We start from the raw sequence: 10318 nt of genomic DNA on the forward strand, positions 1-10318 counted from the left end.
AAATGAAAGATTCTAGCTTTTTAACCATTTTAGTGAGTTTTGGTGCCCCTAGCGAGCTTCGAAGTTCGTCAAAAGACCGCAGACGGTCAAAAAGTTAGGTATGATCTTCCATTGTTTTCCAGTTCGAGCTCGAAGGAAAACTTGCGTTAACAAGTTCACGACAAAGGTGAAAAAAAAATAGAAGCGACGAACCCGGCGAGCAATTACTATGCGGCCTTTTGACGTACCTACTTTTATCGTTGCAAAGGCAAAAAAACATAGAAATGGTTGAAAAGCTTATATATTTCATTTACTTTCAAGTTTAAGCTTTAAGGCATTTTTTTCACTTTCATCGTCCGCTGTAAACATTAAGTAATGACTAGGGATTTGAATGTTCAAGAATTTTGGAAGTGTGCAAAATGATTTCAAATCAAAAATATATTGTTGCTTCAAGAAATAAAAAGCAGCAATCCTAAGTTTAAGCCTTGAAGAACGCCATGCTTTTGACGATGCTTTAATTAGCATTTAATTTCTCGGTTAAACCAAAATCCGACAGCCCCGGGTTTGCACTAATCGTTGTCAACATTATTGAGGGCAGCTGCCGATCCTTAGTTCCACTATGACACTTACTATGACCCTGCCGATCGACAGTATGCAGCTCATGGCAATGTCAAAGAACACTGGACACGGTTGGTATAGTTTAAGTGTAATATTCGGTTCGCGGCTTCGAGTATGGCTTCTTCATAATGAAACAAATCGTGGCTAATTTTCCAGCGAAATTTCGAAACCAACTGCTGTCAAAACATTTCAGATTCGATCATCAGGAGTACTACGGTAAAATAAACGGATAAAAAATGGCTGGAACTAAAAACCATTTATTTATTAAAAAGTTTGTTTTTTTTCGCCTCAAATATTTTTTTCCGATGAAGAAAAGCTCTCTTAAATCACGTTTGTTACTCGAAATGGCATAACAATCTTATATCTTTACTTCCTCACGATTTAACGGCCCAGAACCTTTTCGCGCAATATCAAACTGTGCAGTGAAAATGGAGCTTAAATGCTGGGAGGAACAAAAGGTTGGATGTAAAAAAATGTTCGCAGCCTAAGAGATTTATAACACCAATCTTAAATCATTCAGAAAAGCTCTTGGAGTTCAACAAAAGAGTAACGCAGACTAAACCTGCTTCCTCCCATTCATGCGTTACGTATTTTGTTTACGACGCTTTCCAAAACAAAGGATTAGTCAAACATTAGTCTGATCGTAAAGTAATTGAAAACAAAAAAGTAAGATAGTTTGATTGGCAGGATGTCTTTGGCAAAGTTGTAGTCATTTTGTTTTTTTTCTAAGAAATATATCAAAATATAATAATAAATCAAAAATCTGAAAAAACCATTTTTTTAAATAGATGTTTTTTCAACGACATCTACATTCTGTTAGCTTATTAATGATAGTTCACAGGATGATCAGAAAAAATATATAAAAAATTAGAATTTATGATAATAAGTCAAGTTTAGTTCAAAACCATTTCTCATGATGTATTTGTTTTCTTTTTGGACAAAATATTTTTCTACAACTTTGACGAAGATACTATGCCGATTAAACAAACCGTTTTGGCTCTAAGATTCCTTCTGCATAATATTGATGAAAATATCTATAAAGCTAAAAAGGTTTGCAATATAGTGCAATTTTGTCCTTCCAAAAAAGTAGGAGGTTGTATCCAAGACACGACTGTATTGTTGTAAGTGTTTCATTAATGAGTCATAAAGTCTCCAAACGCTTGCTTTGTAATGCCTCAACAGTGGGGGAATAAAGACACTGAAAACACGAGCTGTAAAAGCTGTTTCACATTCAGTAAATTAGACTGCCGCCACAGATTTAAATTGCTAGTATCCAGCACAGATTGCTCGCTCGAGTTGTCAAAAAATAATTAACCTTCAAATACTTGTTTATTTGCCTTGAGAAAGGCATTTTGCTGCTCAAAATTGGATTTGCTGATGGCAACCTTTATGCTACCTCAGTAGAGGGGCGATAACTGCCGTTATTGCCCCACTACTGAGGCAGCTTAGAAGTGAGAAGAACCGCGCTGCTCCTGAGACATGGTACCACAAGGCAAGTGATTTGTTTGATTTAAAGGCAGCCACAGGCGCAACCCGCTGCAATCCGCAGTTACTGCTGAGTGCTGTTATCTGCAGCTCACCTTCCGACTAATGAATGTAGCTGGTTTTACTAGAAAAACTCTTTTATAGCTGAAGGTTGCTACGAAACAGGCCACGCCTTTTTGTTTAGTTTTACCATTCTCTGATGTTCTTTAGACGAATTATTCCACAATTCGCAGTAGATTTCTGTATACAGCGAATAAACACCGCAACGATTTTAACCCGTATCGTGTTGCGGTTTGTAACATCAAGCGATTTCGTTTGCTCGCTGTTGAGTGTTGCATCATGTTTCAACTGAGCAGCTGGAAGACGACGAAATTATGTTCATGCTGATTGATTGAATCGACTACAATTTATTCCTGTAATGTCCAATTTATCACCAGCGTTCTAACAGAACAGGACAGTTTGTTGTTCAAAATCGGTTATGTTGATCGCAGCTTTTGTGCTGCCCTGTCATATGAAATTTAGTCACGCATACTTGTTGGAAAAGGAGAGTGTACCCAGATGGACTTGACAATGAACGCAGGGCAGTTGGAATGTCGGACAACTTGAGAGAAGCACTAGCGAACGATAAAGAGAGGGCAAAAACAGTTTAAAAAATTTATGAAAAACATCCATTTGTATACAAAATAATAATTTGATTGAAACTTACTTACCTTACCAAACAGTCCCAAGCCGTGGCGCCTTTGCTGTACGTAAGTGTCGTCTTCATTCCACTAGGTCCATGGCTGCAGTTCGCCAGCTCTGCAGTCTGCGTAGGGTTCGCAGGTTGTCTTCCACCTGATCGATCCACCTTGCCCGCTGTGCACCTCTCCGTCTCGTCCCTGACGGATTGGTTTCAAGAACCATCTTTACCGGGCTGTCGTCTGTAATCCTTACAACATGCCCAGCCCACCGCAATCTGCCTATCTTAGCGGTGTGAACGATAGATGGCTCCCCAAGCAGCTCCTGCAGTTCGTGGTTCATTCGCCTTCTCCACACTCCGTTTTCCATCTGCAGTCCACCGAAGATGGTACGCAACAACTTCCGCTCGAAGACCACAAGGGCGCGTTGGTCCTTCACAAGCATAGTCCATGTCTCATGCCCGTAGAGGACTAGCGATCTGATCAGCGTCTTGTAGATGGTTAACTTGGTGCGGCGACAAATTCTACTCGATCGGAGCGTCCACCGGAGACCAAAGTATGCACGATTTCCTGCCATAATGGGCCGTTGAATTTCTCTGCTGGTATCGTTGTCGGCAGTTATCAGTGAGCCCAGATACACGAACTCATCAACCACCTCGATTTCATCACCACCAATTTGAACTCGAGGTGGGAGGTTAGCACTGTCGTCTCGTGAATCCCTTCCTTTCATGTACATCGTCTTCGATGCATTGATGACCAGTCCAATCCGTTTGGCTTCAGCCTTTAGTCCGATGTACGTATCCGCCATCTTCACAAAGGTTCGAGCCACAATGTCAATATCGTCGGCGAAACCAAACAGTTGAACCGACTTATGGAATATCGTGCCACTCGTGTTAATCCCCGCTCTTCTAATGACACCTTCCAGGGCAATGTTAAACAGTAGGCACGAGAGACCATCACCTTGCCTTGGACCTCTACGGGTTTCGAAGGGGCTCGAGAGTGCCCCCGAAACTCGAACTACACACATCGCTCGATCCATCGTCGCTTTGACCAACCGCGTCAGTTTGTCCGGAAATCCGTAGTCGTGCATAATTTGCCATAGCTTGTCCCGATCGATTGTATCGTACGCCGATTTAAAATCGATGAACAAATGATGTGTGGGCACGTTATATTTGCGGCATTTCTGCATAACCTGCCGAACCGCGAATATCTGATCCGTGGTGGCGCGGGCACCCATAAATCCCGCCTGGTAGTGCCCCACGAACTGCTTCGCAAATGGTGTGGTCGACGGCAAAGTATTTGGGAGAGTACCTTGTAGGCGGCGTTCAACAGAGTGATTGCCCGGTAATTGCAGCACTCCAGTTTGTCGCCCTTTTTGTAGATGGGACACACAATACCCTCCATCCACTCCTCCGGTACTCGTTCTTTCTCCCAAACCTTGACAATGACCCAGTGCACGGCTCTAGCCAGTGTTTCTCCACCGTATTTCAATAGCTCGCTGGGAAGTTGGTCCACTCCAGCAGCTTTATTGTTTTTCAGCCGACCAATCTCCTCCTCCACCTCCAAAAGATCGGGGGCTGGAATTCTGATGTCTTCTGCTCGTGCACCAAGATCAATTGCCATACCGTCCTCGCGCTCTACTGCATCCCGTTTAGATGCTCGTCGAAGTGCTGCCTCCACCTTTCGATCACCTCACACTCTTCTGTTAGGAGCTCCTGCACATATCGGCTTGCGGCCCAAAGCCTTTGCGGGAGCTGTTCAGAACTTCCGAGTGTCGTTAGCTTGATACAGCTCTTCCATCGCTACGCGATCTCGGTCCTCTTGCTGGCGCTTCTTCCTTCGGAGGACTGAGTTTTGGCTGTTCCGTGCCTGTCGGTATCGTTCCACGTTCGCTCTCGTACGGTGTTGCAGCATTCTCGCCCGTGTTGCATTCTTCTCCTCGACTAACCGTTTGCATTCGCCGTCAAACCAGTCATTTCTATGATTCGGGGCCCTTGTACCTAGTAGCGCTACTGCAGTGTTACCTATGGCGGATCGGATGCTTTTCCAGCCATCTTCAAGGGTAGCTGCGCCAAGCTGCTCTTCCGTAGGTAGCACTGCCTCCAGCTGCTGCGCGTACTCCTGTGCAGCCTCGGCGTCCCGCAGTTGCTCAATATTTGGTCGCGGCGTTCGACTTCGGCGGGTGTTATACACCCGTCGGATCGGAACAATCGGCATGGACCTAGGCAACGAAATAAGGACTACGATTGGAAACTTGGGACATGGAACTGCAAATCGCTCTGCTTTGATTGAAACTTATTGTACATATTAAGATAACGAATATTCGAAGCACCTGAATGACCAAGTGGTTAATTGGTACCTAATACACAAAAAAATGCTTATAAGTCGGTTTGTTTTCAGCGGATATTCTCCGTTTCTGCAGCAATCGATTGGAAAATCATCAACGCATCCTCTCAAATGCAATAAATTGATAATGCGAACTATTGTGCTATTGAAAATTGTCAAGCCTTGTTGAAACGCAGATTTCAACCTCTGATTAGTCGCCAAATAGTTGTTGCTTTCCCTAACACAGTCGCCAGATCCCTAGAAATACCTAGTTAACCTGGGACGCATCCTCTAGGCTATATATAACCCTGCTTCTGCTCAAACCAATCATTTAACTGGTGGATGGTGGGAAGGACGGTCTCAGCTTAGTAGCAGTAGCGGTGGCTGTACATAACAGCAAACTTTCCGAGTTTGCTTTCGGTTCAAACAAATCATCATACTAGTTGACGGTGGGATACAGACGGTCACTTCCTCCGGTGAAGGTAACAGTATAAGCTTTCTTGATCCTGACAATCATAATCTGCTTGCCGTGTCTAGTTTTCAGTTTGGAAACATCTCTCCACTGTCTAGGTAGCACAGAGATACGATCAGCATTTTATTAGATATTAAATTGAGTAACAAATTGTCGTTTTAAGGACATAACAAAAAAATTATCGAAAATTTAATATATTCTCAACTTCTTAGCATCGTATAGTGTTTGTTTAGTAAAGTCTTACTTTCAAGTGCGAATTAAAATTCGGTAGAACTTTAACTCCTCTTCTGCACAAAATTTTAAACATATTGAAAACACTGTTGGAACACCCCAACAAAGACGGTTGTGATTTCCATCCGCATGTCTGGCAGCAATACACAAAAGCGTGATCAAATGTTGCGTGGCTAGAAGTGCGCTGCATCTTTTACTATCTACTTCCATCCTTTGTCGTTTTAAGCCGCAGCACGATACGGGTTTATATTGTCAGGTGTTTGAGACGTCAATCGGTTTTGCCTTTCTCCTAGAAAAATATAGCAATCACTTGCAAAACCAAAAGTATAAAAGTGCTCCAAAGGGCCGAATGGCATATATCACTCGACTCAGCTCGACGAGCTGAGCATTTTCTGTATGTGTGTGTGTATGTGCAGATTTTTATTCTCACTCACTTTTCTCAGAGATGGCTGGACCGATTTTCATGAAATTAATTGCAAATGAAAGGTCTTGTTGACCCATAAGACCCTAGTGAATTTTATTGTAATCGGATTTTTAGTCTAGAGGTTATGTATCAAAATGTAAAAATCACGAAACATCATTATCTCAGAAACTACACAACCGATTTGAACAAAATTGGTTTTAAATGAACGGGCTACCTTGAAAACCCTTAACTTTTGAATTTCATAAAGATTAAACATGCGGTTAAAAAGTTATGGAAAGAAACGTGGTCTGGAGACTGTTTAATCTTACTCATCTTTCTCAGAGTTGACTGGACTGATTTTCATAAAACCAGTGTCAAATGGAAGGTCTAGCTGCCCCATAAGACCTTATTGATTTGTTTTGTAATCGGACTATTACTTTGCCTGTTATGTTTAAAAATGTGAAATCCAGCTATGAAAAGGAACATATTCCGAAGACTACTTGAACTCACTCACTTTTCTCAGAGATGGCTGACCCGATTTCAACAAAATTAGTGTCAACTAATAAGTTTAGCTGCCTCATAACACCCTGTTAAATTTTACTGTAATCGGACTGTAACTTCATCTGTAATGTATCGAAATGTGAAAATCACTAAACTTCATTAACTCAGAAACTACACAACCGATTTGAACATTATTGATATAAGATGAACGAGCTAGTTAAGGGTTAACTGATGAATTATGATTGAACACGTGATTTCAAAGTTTGGCTGCCCTTTCCATTTGATTATAATCGAACTTAAGCAACCGTTATGTATTAAATTGTTAATAAAACAACGAAAGTCTATTATCTCAAAGATTACATGACTTATTTGAACATAACTATTGTCATACGAACGAGTCATCTCTCAAACTTACAAATAACAAACTTTGTAATATATGTGGCTTCAACATAATTTAAATGTGGTATTGTACTATTTGAACGTTCTAAATTCATTGATTCCTTGCGGTCTGTTTAAAGTCTGCAAATGCACGACGAATCGGCCATAGGATATGATCAAAGTCAAATAACAAATCGTTTGAAATGATTGGTTTTATCGAAATGACAACATCCTCGACTTTTGGCTTCTGTGCATCGCCTTAATTCTGAATATATTCATATTGGGTGGTATTCGGTAATTTTCAGCAGGCTTTCGGGCATCAATCTGACTCCGGAAATTCCCATATTGGGGGGTATTTAGTTATTTTGGTTGTTTTCCACAAACTAAAAGTCTTTAAATTCAAAATGATGTCCAGGGTCAATGTTTGATTTCTATGCGTCATCTCGATTACGGAAATATCCATATTGAGTATTATTCGGTCATTTTCGACTGTTTCCTAGAAGTTACCATTTAGCAACTCAAAATGGTGCCTGAGGTCAATTGTTAGCTCATTGCATCATTCTGGTTCCAGAGATACTCATATTGGATGGTTATTATTTTATTATTTGGTTATTTTAGGCTATTTTTCATTCACCGGAAGTTGCCATCTTACAATCCAAAATGTTGCCTGAGGTCGATTATGGAACATAAATGTACTTTACTCAGTTAGTTCTCGAGATGTGTTTCATTTGTATGGCACCTTCCAAAAGAAGGAGGGGTGTCAAAACATTATGGACATATTTATACCACTAAACACATTTACCTGCCAAATTTGGTTCCATTTAGTTGATTAGTTCTCGAGATGTGCCGAAATTTGTGTTTCATTTGTATGGAACCCCTCCTTTCCAAAGAAGGAAGGGGCGTTTAACTATTACGGACATATTTGTTACCTCCTAAAACATCCACATTCAAAATTCGGTTTAATTTGCTTAGTTTGTTCTTGAGTTGTGCAGAAATTTATGTTTCATTTATATGGGACCCCTCCCTTCCAGAAGAGGGAAGGGTCTAAAACTGTCATAGGAACCTTTATCGGCATCAAAAACCCCTACACACAAATTTTCACGTCGATCGGTTTGGTAGTTTTCGAGCCTATATGGATCAGAAGACAGACCGGACTGCATTTTTATATGTATAGATTGCAACATCAATTTTTGATCCTAAAGAGTGAATATACATTTATTGGATTGAAGCGTTCATGTAAATCTATTTTTACAAATAAAAGTTTGGATTAGAAAGGCTGGGTCTGACCGCTAGGTGGATAAATTTAGGTTTTTTTTCTTCTGGTTGCTAACATGAACGAGATGCATTGTATCTTGCGTCTGGCGAAAGTGTAAATCAAAAAACTTAACAGAAAGGAAGAGCCAGTTATTAAACGGGCGTAATCTCTTCCAACATCTTTTTGCGGTATATAAAGCCAGCTCTGCTTAAACAAATCATTTTACTATTGGATGGTGTGACCGTCGGACATAATTCGACAGCAGCACTTCCTACTGTGGAGCTCTGCTTTTTTGGCAACAACACGAGGATCCTGACAATTAAAATCAGCCGTTCGTTTAATTTTAAGTGTGAAAACAGGTTATTCCCACTCTCGGGTAGCAGATGCGATCTGTATTGTGTTTTTTAGGACAAAACAAATACATCATTGAAGTTTGCGCTATAATTAATGTTATTTTATTGTGCATACAATCATCTCCAGATGGTCTCGAGGTACGATGCTGGCCTAACAAGCCAGTCGTCGTAGGTTCGAGTCCCGGCTCGGGAGAGACTGTTAGTGTCAGTAGGATCGTAGCGCTAGCCCCGCAATTTTCCTGTACACTAAACAGTCGGCTGCGAAGTCTGTGTATAAATAAACAGAAGGTCAAGTTCCGAATCGGAATGTAGCACCAAAGCTTTGCTTTGCTTTTACAATCCGATTATTAGAATTTGTTAAATAAAGTTATGTCCACTTCGAATACGGAATAATGGAACCATCTGTATCTCGGTAATGGATTGCCGTACAAATAAGGTGTATACTTCAAAACAAAAATGATTCACTGTACGTTAGGAAAGAAATCTCAATACAAATAATTTCTCTCCGTTTCTAACGAAAATTCGCACCTACTGCTACTGGATGTCTTCTCGGCTGTAGTGGCAACTCCTCAAATCTGGCCAAAACTTTACGGGAATACATGGGCTTTAATGGAAGGTAGTACGCGATTTTCGAGGCATTCTTCCTTCTACAGCTTCGAGTCCATTGAGCAGACATCCTTGGTACTTCGTCAAAACCTGCTGGTACAATTTCCGAGCTCGAGTTTTGGTGACGAATCGTTGCTTCAACTTTCTTTTTGGTTGCTTGCTGTTTCGATAAAAACGATATCCTGATCGCAAACAAATTCTTCGAACGGTACTGCGAACAATAGCGTATTTTTGTGCGATTTCATTATCTGATAGTCCAGGGTTTGCTATGCCGATTCTCAACACCTTCTGGTTCAGCTTGCGGTCATATGTTCCCCTACGACGCTTACCTTGAGGCACTCGATCCAAGCTCTTCCTGAAACATTTGAGCACATTCACACGGTTGATTTGGCGATTTTCAATGTTTTTAAAATTTTTATTGCGGACCACGTTGGATTATCAACGTGGGTGTACATAATTTCTTCTCTCTTCTCGGCTTCCATCTGGAATAACTTTTGACTCACTGCACGGAACACCGTGGAATTTATACCACAGTGAGTGGGCGCCTATGTTAACAAACCGCTGAAAAAGAATTCGGTCACTTTCTGTGCCGCTGCAACTAAGTGATTCCGGATTCTAGCTGGACAGAACTGTAGTTCTACGCTAATCTTGCGGTAGTGGCTTTGCACACAACCCTTCAATTATTTAATATTTTTTGACAAATTTGCTAAGTTTAATCAACTATCACTGCTTAGTAAATATTGTATAGTTTTCGTAGAAAAAAAAATCCAATAAAAAAGTTTTTTAACCATTTTATTTATATTAAAATTTTTGTGAATTCATCGTAATTTTGTTTTATATTGACCCACGGTGTGTATTTTTCTTGAAGGACAAAATTACTGTCTTCAACTCTACCAAACTATTATGTGTCTCATTTTCATTTTATCATTGTCGAACAACCATTCATGTTTAGCTAGCCATTTGTAGTTTTTGACAAAATAAAATGAAATTTGCAAATTAAGCTTTTTGAGATGTATAATTTTTGTTTTTTTTGAA

Source organism: Wyeomyia smithii, chromosome 3 (genome assembly GCF_029784165.1).
Source record: "Wyeomyia smithii strain HCP4-BCI-WySm-NY-G18 chromosome 3, ASM2978416v1, whole genome shotgun sequence".
Taxonomy (NCBI): domain Eukaryota; kingdom Metazoa; phylum Arthropoda; class Insecta; order Diptera; family Culicidae; genus Wyeomyia; species Wyeomyia smithii.